The sequence below is a fragment of the Scyliorhinus torazame genome, chromosome 4 (genome assembly GCF_047496885.1).
Source record: "Scyliorhinus torazame isolate Kashiwa2021f chromosome 4, sScyTor2.1, whole genome shotgun sequence".
Lineage (NCBI taxonomy): Eukaryota > Metazoa > Chordata > Chondrichthyes > Carcharhiniformes > Scyliorhinidae > Scyliorhinus > Scyliorhinus torazame.
In genome coordinates, this window is record NC_092710.1 from 304,955,968 (window position 1) to 304,963,467 (window position 7,500).

At 57.1% G+C, this 7,500-nt stretch overlaps 9 non-coding genes across 9 annotated transcripts; all 9 read right to left on the reverse strand.

Moving 5' to 3' along the window:
• Positions 1 to 373: 373 nt before the first annotated feature.
• Positions 374 to 492, reverse strand: LOC140412540 (5S ribosomal RNA). The gene has a single exon (XR_011941731.1). It is a non-coding gene; the product is annotated as a 5S ribosomal RNA (ribosomal RNA).
• Positions 493 to 1,186: 694 nt separating this feature from the next.
• Positions 1,187 to 1,305, reverse strand: LOC140412541 (5S ribosomal RNA). The gene has a single exon (XR_011941732.1). It is a non-coding gene; the product is annotated as a 5S ribosomal RNA (ribosomal RNA).
• A 694-nt stretch (positions 1,306 to 1,999) lies between these two features.
• On the reverse strand, positions 2,000 to 2,118 carry LOC140412542 (5S ribosomal RNA). The gene has a single exon (XR_011941733.1). It is a non-coding gene; the product is annotated as a 5S ribosomal RNA (ribosomal RNA).
• A 694-nt stretch (positions 2,119 to 2,812) lies between these two features.
• LOC140412543 (5S ribosomal RNA) lies at positions 2,813 to 2,931 on the reverse strand. Its single transcript, XR_011941734.1, has one exon. It is a non-coding gene; the product is annotated as a 5S ribosomal RNA (ribosomal RNA).
• Positions 2,932 to 3,625: 694 nt separating this feature from the next.
• LOC140414249 (5S ribosomal RNA) lies at positions 3,626 to 3,744 on the reverse strand. The gene has a single exon (XR_011943390.1). It is a non-coding gene; the product is annotated as a 5S ribosomal RNA (ribosomal RNA).
• A 694-nt stretch (positions 3,745 to 4,438) lies between these two features.
• Positions 4,439 to 4,557, reverse strand: LOC140412545 (5S ribosomal RNA). Its single transcript, XR_011941736.1, has one exon. It is a non-coding gene; the product is annotated as a 5S ribosomal RNA (ribosomal RNA).
• Positions 4,558 to 5,251: 694 nt separating this feature from the next.
• On the reverse strand, positions 5,252 to 5,370 carry LOC140412547 (5S ribosomal RNA). The gene has a single exon (XR_011941737.1). It is a non-coding gene; the product is annotated as a 5S ribosomal RNA (ribosomal RNA).
• Positions 5,371 to 6,064: 694 nt separating this feature from the next.
• Positions 6,065 to 6,183, reverse strand: LOC140412548 (5S ribosomal RNA). The gene has a single exon (XR_011941738.1). It is a non-coding gene; the product is annotated as a 5S ribosomal RNA (ribosomal RNA).
• Positions 6,184 to 6,877: 694 nt separating this feature from the next.
• Positions 6,878 to 6,996, reverse strand: LOC140412549 (5S ribosomal RNA). Its single transcript, XR_011941739.1, has one exon. It is a non-coding gene; the product is annotated as a 5S ribosomal RNA (ribosomal RNA).
• Between the last annotated feature and the right edge of the window lie 504 nt (positions 6,997 to 7,500).

A 7,500-nucleotide genomic window follows, 5' to 3' on the forward strand; every position in this document is an offset into this window, starting at 1 on the left:
GCACAAGGGTCAGGCAGGCAATGCAAGCCAGCTCTCTCTTCCTTCGCTTTCCACACCAGCCCCAATGCCACAACTTGCATTCATGCGGCGCCTTCAGGCTAGGAGAGAGAACGTCCTGCCGACACACTGGCTTGCGGCCACACGGGCCAGCTGGCGTGCCCATCAAAGTGCAGCACGCCAAGGCACACAACCGTGCTGCGTTGCAAAGGCCCGGCAAAGCTGCAGCAGCTGAATGGCCCGACCAAGCCGCCTGCCTGAGTTGAGCCCGCAGGCAAGTGTTGGGAGGAATGGCGAGGACGCAGAGAGCAGCAAAAGGTTGGCCTGCCTCTGGTGTGGAGAGTGCTTGGCGTGAGCAGTCACTGCTGGCCGCAAAAGCCTACTGCACCTGGTATTCCCAGGCGGTCTCCCATCCAAGTACTAACCAGGCCTGAGTCTGCTTAGCTTCCGAGATCAGACGAGATCGGGCGTTTTCAGACTAGTATGGCCGTAGGCATCTGCAGCACCGTCTTCTCGCCTATTCAAGCTGGCCACCCTAGCACCCTCGCCACTTCTTCTTTCCGGTTGTTTTCAATTTTTTCTCTCTCTTTTTCTACTTCTACTTCTACTTCTCCTCCTCTTTCTCTCCTTCTCCTGCTAATTCTAGCCTATATGCCTGATACTCGCTCCCCTTCATGCCGTCCCCACCGAGCTCTCTTTTTTCTTCTCCACCTCCTCAAGGAAAACTGCAAGCCCCGCCTACCTCACACCAGCCTGCCGCCTGCACGCTGCTGCCTTTCCACATTGCAACGCTGCGCACTTCTCTCAGCACAGCCAGCACAAGGGTCAGGCAGGCAATGCAAGCCAGCTCTCTCTTCCTTCGCTTTCCACACCAGCCCCAATGCCACAACTTGCATTCATGCGGCGCCTTCAGGCTAGGAGAGAGAACGTCCTGCCGACACACTGGCTTGCGGCCACACGGGCCAGCTGGCGTTCCCATCAAAGTGCAGCACGCCAAGGCACACAACCGTGCTGCGTTGCAAAGGCCCGGCAAAGCTGCAGCAGCTGAATGGCCCGACCAAGCCGCCTGCCTGAGTTGAGCCCGCAGGCAAGTGTTGGGAGGAATGGCGAGGACGCAGAGAGCAGCAAAAGGTTGGCCTGCCTCTGGTGTGGAGAGTGCTTGGCGTGAGCAGTCACTGCTGGCCGCAAAAGCCTACTGCACCTGGTATTCCCAGGCGGTCTCCCATCCAAGTACTAACCAGGCCTGAGTCTGCTTAGCTTCCGAGATCAGACGAGATCGGGCGTTTTCAGACTAGTATGGCCGTAGGCATCTGCAGCACCGTCTTCTTGCCTATTCAAGCTGGCCACCCTAGCACCCTCGCCACTTCTTCTTTCCGGTTGTTTTCAATTTTTTCTCTCTCTTTTTCTACTTCTACTTCTACTTCTCCTCCTCTTTCTCTCCTTCTCCTGCTAATTCTAGCCTATATGCCTGATACTCGCTCCCCTTCATGCCATCCCCACCGAGCTCTCTTTTTTCTTCTCCACCTCCTCAAGGAAAACTGCAAGCCCCGCCTACCTCACACCAGCCTGCCGCCTGCACGCTGCTGCCTTTCCACATTGCAACGCTGCGCACTTCTCTCAGCACAGCCAGCACAAGGGTCAGGCAGGCAATGCAAGCCAGCTCTCTCTTCCTTCGCTTTCCACACCAGCCCCAATGCCACAACTTGCATTCATGCGGCGCCTTCAGGCTAGGAGAGAGAACGTCCTGCCGACACACTGGCTTGCGGCCACACGGGCCAGCTGGCGTTCCCATCAAAGTGCAGCACGCCAAGGCACACAACCGTGCTGCGTTGCAAAGGCCCGGCAAAGCTGCAGCAGCTGAATGGCCCGACCAAGCCGCCTGCCTGAGTTGAGCCCGCAGGCAAGTGTTGGGAGGAATGGCGAGGACGCAGAGAGCAGCAAAAGGTTGGCCTGCCTCTGGTGTGGAGAGTGCTTGGCGTGAGCAGTCACTGCTGGCCGCAAAAGCCTACTGCACCTGGTATTCCCAGGCGGTCTCCCATCCAAGTACTAACCAGGCCTGAGTCTGCTTAGCTTCCGAGATCAGACGAGATCGGGCGTTTTCAGACTAGTATGGCCGTAGGCATCTGCAGCACCGTCTTCTCGCCTATTCAAGCTGGCCACCCTAGCACCCTCGCCACTTCTTCTTTCCGGTTGTTTTCAATTTTTTCTCTCTCTTTTTCTACTTCTACTTCTACTTCTCCTCCTCTTTCTCTCCTTCTCCTGCTAATTCTAGCCTATATGCCTGATACTCGCTCCCCTTCATGCCGTCCCCACCTAGCTCTCTTTTTTCTTCTCCACCTCCCCAAGGAAAACTGCAAGCCCCGCCCACCTCACACCAGCCTGCCGCCTGCACGCTGCTGCCTTTCCACATTGCAACGCTGCGCACTTCTCTCAGCACAGCCAGCACAAGGGTCAGGCAGGCAATGCAAGCCAGCTCTCTCTTCCTTCGCTTTCCACACCAGCCCCAATGCCACAACTTGCATTCATGCGGCGCCTTCAGGCTAGGAGAGAGAACGTCCTGCCGACACACTGGCTTGCGGCCACACGGGCCAGCTGGCGTGCCCATCAAAGTGCAGCACGCCAAGGCACACAACCGTGCTGCGTTGCAAAGGCCCGGCAAAGCTGCAGCAGCTGAATGGCCCGACCAAGCCGCCTGCCTGAGTTGAGCCCGCAGGCAAGTGTTGGGAGGAATGGCGAGGACGCAGAGAGCAGCAAAAGGTTGGCCTGCCTCTGGTGTGGAGAGTGCTTGGCGTGAGCAGTCTCTGCTGGCCGCAAAAGCCTACTGCACCTGGTATTCCCAGGCGGTCTCCCATCCAAGTACTAACCAGGCCTGAGTCTGCTTAGCTTCCGAGATCAGACGAGATCGGGCGTTTTCAGACTAGTATGGCCGTAGGCATCTGCAGCACCGTCTTCTCGCCTATTCAAGCTGGCCACCCTAGCACCCTCGCCACTTCTTCTTTCCGGTTGTTTTCAATTTTTTCTCTCTCTTTTTCTACTTCTACTTCTACTTCTCCTCCTCTTTCTCTCCTTCTCCTGCTAATTCTAGCCTATATGCCTGATACTCGCTCCCCTTCATGCCATCCCCACCGAGCTCTCTTTTTTCTTCTCCACCTCCTCAAGGAAAACTGCAAGCCCCGCCTACCTCACACCAGCCTGCCGCCTGCACGCTGCTGCCTTTCCACATTGCAACGCTGCGCACTTCTCTCAGCACAGCCAGCACAAGGGTCAGGCAGGCAATGCAAGCCAGCTCTCTCTTCCTTCGCTTTCCACACCAGCCCCAATGCCACAACTTGCATTCATGCGGCGCCTTCAGGCTAGGAGAGAGAACGTCCTGCCGACACACTGGCTTGCGGCCACACGGGCCAGCTGGCGTGCCCATCAAAGTGCAGCACGCCAAGGCACACAACCGTGCTGCGTTGCAAAGGCCCGGCAAAGCTGCAGCAGCTGAATGGCCCGACCAAGCCGCCTGCCTGAGTTGAGCCCGCAGGCAAGTGTTGGGAGGAATGGCGAGGACGCAGAGAGCAGCAAAAGGTTGGCCTGCCTCTGGTGTGGAGAGTGCTTGGCGTGAGCAGTCACTGCTGGCCGCAAAAGCCTACTGCACCTGGTATTCCCAGGCGGTCTCCCATCCAAGTACTAACCAGGCCTGAGTCTGCTTAGTTTCCGAGATCAGACGAGATCGGGCGTTTTCAGACTAGTATGGCCGTAGGCATCTGCAGCACCGTCTTCTCGCCTATTCAAGCTGGCCACCCTAGCACCCTCGCCACTTCTTCTTTCCGGTTGTTTTCAGTTTTTTCTCTCTCTTTTTCTACTTCTACTTCTACTTCTCCTCCTCTTTCTCTCCTTCTCCTGCTAATTCTAGCCTATATGCCTGATACTCGCTCCCCTTCATGCCATCCCCACCGAGCTCTCTTTTTTCTTCTCCACCTCCTCAAGGAAAACTGCAAGCCCCGCCTACCTCACACCAGCCTGCCGCCTGCACGCTGCTGCCTTTCCACATTGCAACGCTGCGCACTTCTCTCAGCACAGCCAGCACAAGGGTCAGGCAGGCAATGCAAGCCAGCTCTCTCTTCCTTCGCTTTCCACACCAGCCCCAATGCCACAACTTGCATTCATGCGGCGCCTTCAGGCTAGGAGAGAGAACGTCCTGCCGACACACTGGCTTGCGGCCACACGGGCCAGCTGGCGTGCCCATCAAAGTGCAGCACGCCAAGGCACACAACCGTGCTGCGTTGCAAAGGCCCGGCAAAGCTGCAGCAGCTGAATGGCCCGACCAAGCCGCCTGCCTGAGTTGAGCCCGCAGGCAAGTGTTGGGAGGAATGGCGAGGACGCAGAGAGCAGCAAAAGGTTGGCCTGCCTCTGGTGTGGAGAGTGCTTGGCGTGAGCAGTCACTGCTGGCCGCAAAAGCCTACTGCACCTGGTATTCCCAGGCGGTCTCCCATCCAAGTACTAACCAGGCCTGAGTCTGCTTAGCTTCCGAGATCAGACGAGATCGGGCGTTTTCAGACTAGTATGGCCGTAGGCATCTGCAGCACCGTCTTCTCGCCTATTCAAGCTGGCCACCCTAGCACCCTCGCCACTTCTTCTTTCCGGTTGTTTTCAATTTTTTCTCTCTCTTTTTCTACTTCTACTTCTACTTCTCCTCCTCTTTCTCTCCTTCTCCTGCTAATTCTAGCCTATATGCCTGATACTCGCTCCCCTTCATGCCGTCCCCACCTAGCTCTCTTTTTTCTTCTCCACCTCCCCAAGGAAAACTGCAAGCCCCGCCCACCTCACACCAGCCTGCCGCCTGCACGCTGCTGCCTTTCCACATTGCAACGCTGCGCACTTCTCTCAGCACAGCCAGCACAAGGGTCAGGCAGGCAATGCAAGCCAGCTCTCTCTTCCTTCGCTTTCCACACCAGCCCCAATGCCACAACTTGCATTCATGCGGCGCCTTCAGGCTAGGAGAGAGAACGTCCTGCCGACACACTGGCTTGCGGCCACACGGGCCAGCTGGCGTGCCCATCAAAGTGCAGCACGCCAAGGCACACAACCGTGCTGCGTTGCAAAGGCCCGGCAAAGCTGCAGCAGCTGAATGGCCCGACCAAGCCGCCTGCCTGAGTTGAGCCCGCAGGCAAGTGTTGGGAGGAATGGCGAGGACGCAGAGAGCAGCAAAAGGTTGGCCTGCCTCTGGTGTGGAGAGTGCTTGGCGTGAGCAGTCACTGCTGGCCGCAAAAGCCTACTGCACCTGGTATTCCCAGGCGGTCTCCCATCCAAGTACTAACCAGGCCTGAGTCTGCTTAGCTTCCGAGATCAGACGAGATCGGGCGTTTTCAGACTAGTATGGCCGTAGGCATCTGCAGCACCGTCTTCTCGCCTATTCAAGCTGGCCACCCTAGCACCCTCGCCACTTCTTCTTTCCGGTTGTTTTCAATTTTTTCTCTCTCTTTTTCTACTTCTACTTCTACTTCTCCTCCTCTTTCTCTCCTTCTCCTGCTAATTCTAGCCTATATGCCTGATACTCGCTCCCCTTCATGCCGTCCCCACCGAGCTCTCTTTTTTCTTCTCCACCTCCTCAAGGAAAACTGCAAGCCCCGCCTACCTCACACCAGCCTGCCGCCTGCACGCTGCTGCCTTTCCACATTGCAACGCTGCGCACTTCTCTCAGCACAGCCAGCACAAGGGTCAGGCAGGCAATGCAAGCCAGCTCTCTCTTCCTTCGCTTTCCACACCAGCCCCAATGCCACAACTTGCATTCATGCGGCGCCTTCAGGCTAGGAGAGAGAACGTCCTGCCGACACACTGGCTTGCGGCCACACGGGCCAGCTGGCGTTCCCATCAAAGTGCAGCACGCCAAGGCACACAACCGTGCTGCGTTGCAAAGGCCCGGCAAAGCTGCAGCAGCTGAATGGCCCGACCAAGCCGCCTGCCTGAGTTGAGCCCGCAGGCAAGTGTTGGGAGGAATGGCGAGGACGCAGAGAGCAGCAAAAGGTTGGCCTGCCTCTGGTGTGGAGAGTGCTTGGCGTGAGCAGTCACTGCTGGCCGCAAAAGCCTACTGCACCTGGTATTCCCAGGCGGTCTCCCATCCAAGTACTAACCAGGCCTGAGTCTGCTTAGCTTCCGAGATCAGACGAGATCGGGCGTTTTCAGACTAGTATGGCCGTAGGCATCTGCAGCACCGTCTTCTTGCCTATTCAAGCTGGCCACCCTAGCACCCTCGCCACTTCTTCTTTCCGGTTGTTTTCAATTTTTTCTCTCTCTTTTTCTACTTCTACTTCTACTTCTCCTCCTCTTTCTCTCCTTCTCCTGCTAATTCTAGCCTATATGCCTGATACTCGCTCCCCTTCATGCCATCCCCACCGAGCTCTCTTTTTTCTTCTCCACCTCCTCAAGGAAAACTGCAAGCCCCGCCTACCTCACACCAGCCTGCCGCCTGCACGCTGCTGCCTTTCCACATTGCAACGCTGCGCACTTCTCTCAGCACAGCCAGCACAAGGGTCAGGCAGGCAATGCAAGCCAGCTCTCTCTTCCTTCGCTTTCCACACCAGCCCCAATGCCACAACTTGCATTCATGCGGCGCCTTCAGGCTAGGAGAGAGAACGTCCTGCCGACACACTGGCTTGCGGCCACACGGGCCAGCTGGCGTGCCCATCAAAGTGCAGCACGCCAAGGCACACAACCGTGCTGCGTTGCAAAGGCCCGGCAAAGCTGCAGCAGCTGAATGGCCCGACCAAGCCGCCTGCCTGAGTTGAGCCCGCAGGCAAGTGTTGGGAGGAATGGCGAGGACGCAGAGAGCAGCAAAAGGTTGGCCTGCCTCTGGTGTGGAGAGTGCTTGGCGTGAGCAGTCACTGCTGGCCGCAAAAGCCTACTGCACCTGGTATTCCCAGGCGGTCTCCCATCCAAGTACTAACCAGGCCTGAGTCTGCTTAGCTTCCGAGATCAGACGAGATCGGGCGTTTTCAGACTAGTATGGCCGTAGGCATCTGCAGCACCGTCTTCTCGCCTATTCAAGCTGGCCACCCTAGCACCCTCGCCACTTCTTCTTTCCGGTTGTTTTCAGTTTTTTCTCTCTCTTTTTCTACTTCTACTTCTACTTCTCCTCCTCTTTCTCTCCTTCTCCTGCTAATTCTAGCCTATATGCCTGATACTCGCTCCCCTTCATGCCATCCCCACCGAGCTCTCTTTTTTCTTCTCCACCTCCTCAAGGAAAACTGCAAGCCCCGCCTACCTCACACCAGCCTGCCGCCTGCACGCTGCTGCCTTTCCACATTGCAACGCTGCGCACTTCTCTCAGCACAGCCAGCACAAGGGTCAGGCAGGCAATGCAAGCCAGCTCTCTCTTCCTTCGCTTTCCACACCAGCCCCAATGCCACAACTTGCATTCATGCGGCGCCTTCAGGCTAGGAGAGAGAACGTCCTGCCGACACACTGGCTTGCGGCCACACGGGCCAGCTGGCGTGCCCATCAAAGTGCAGCACGCCAAGG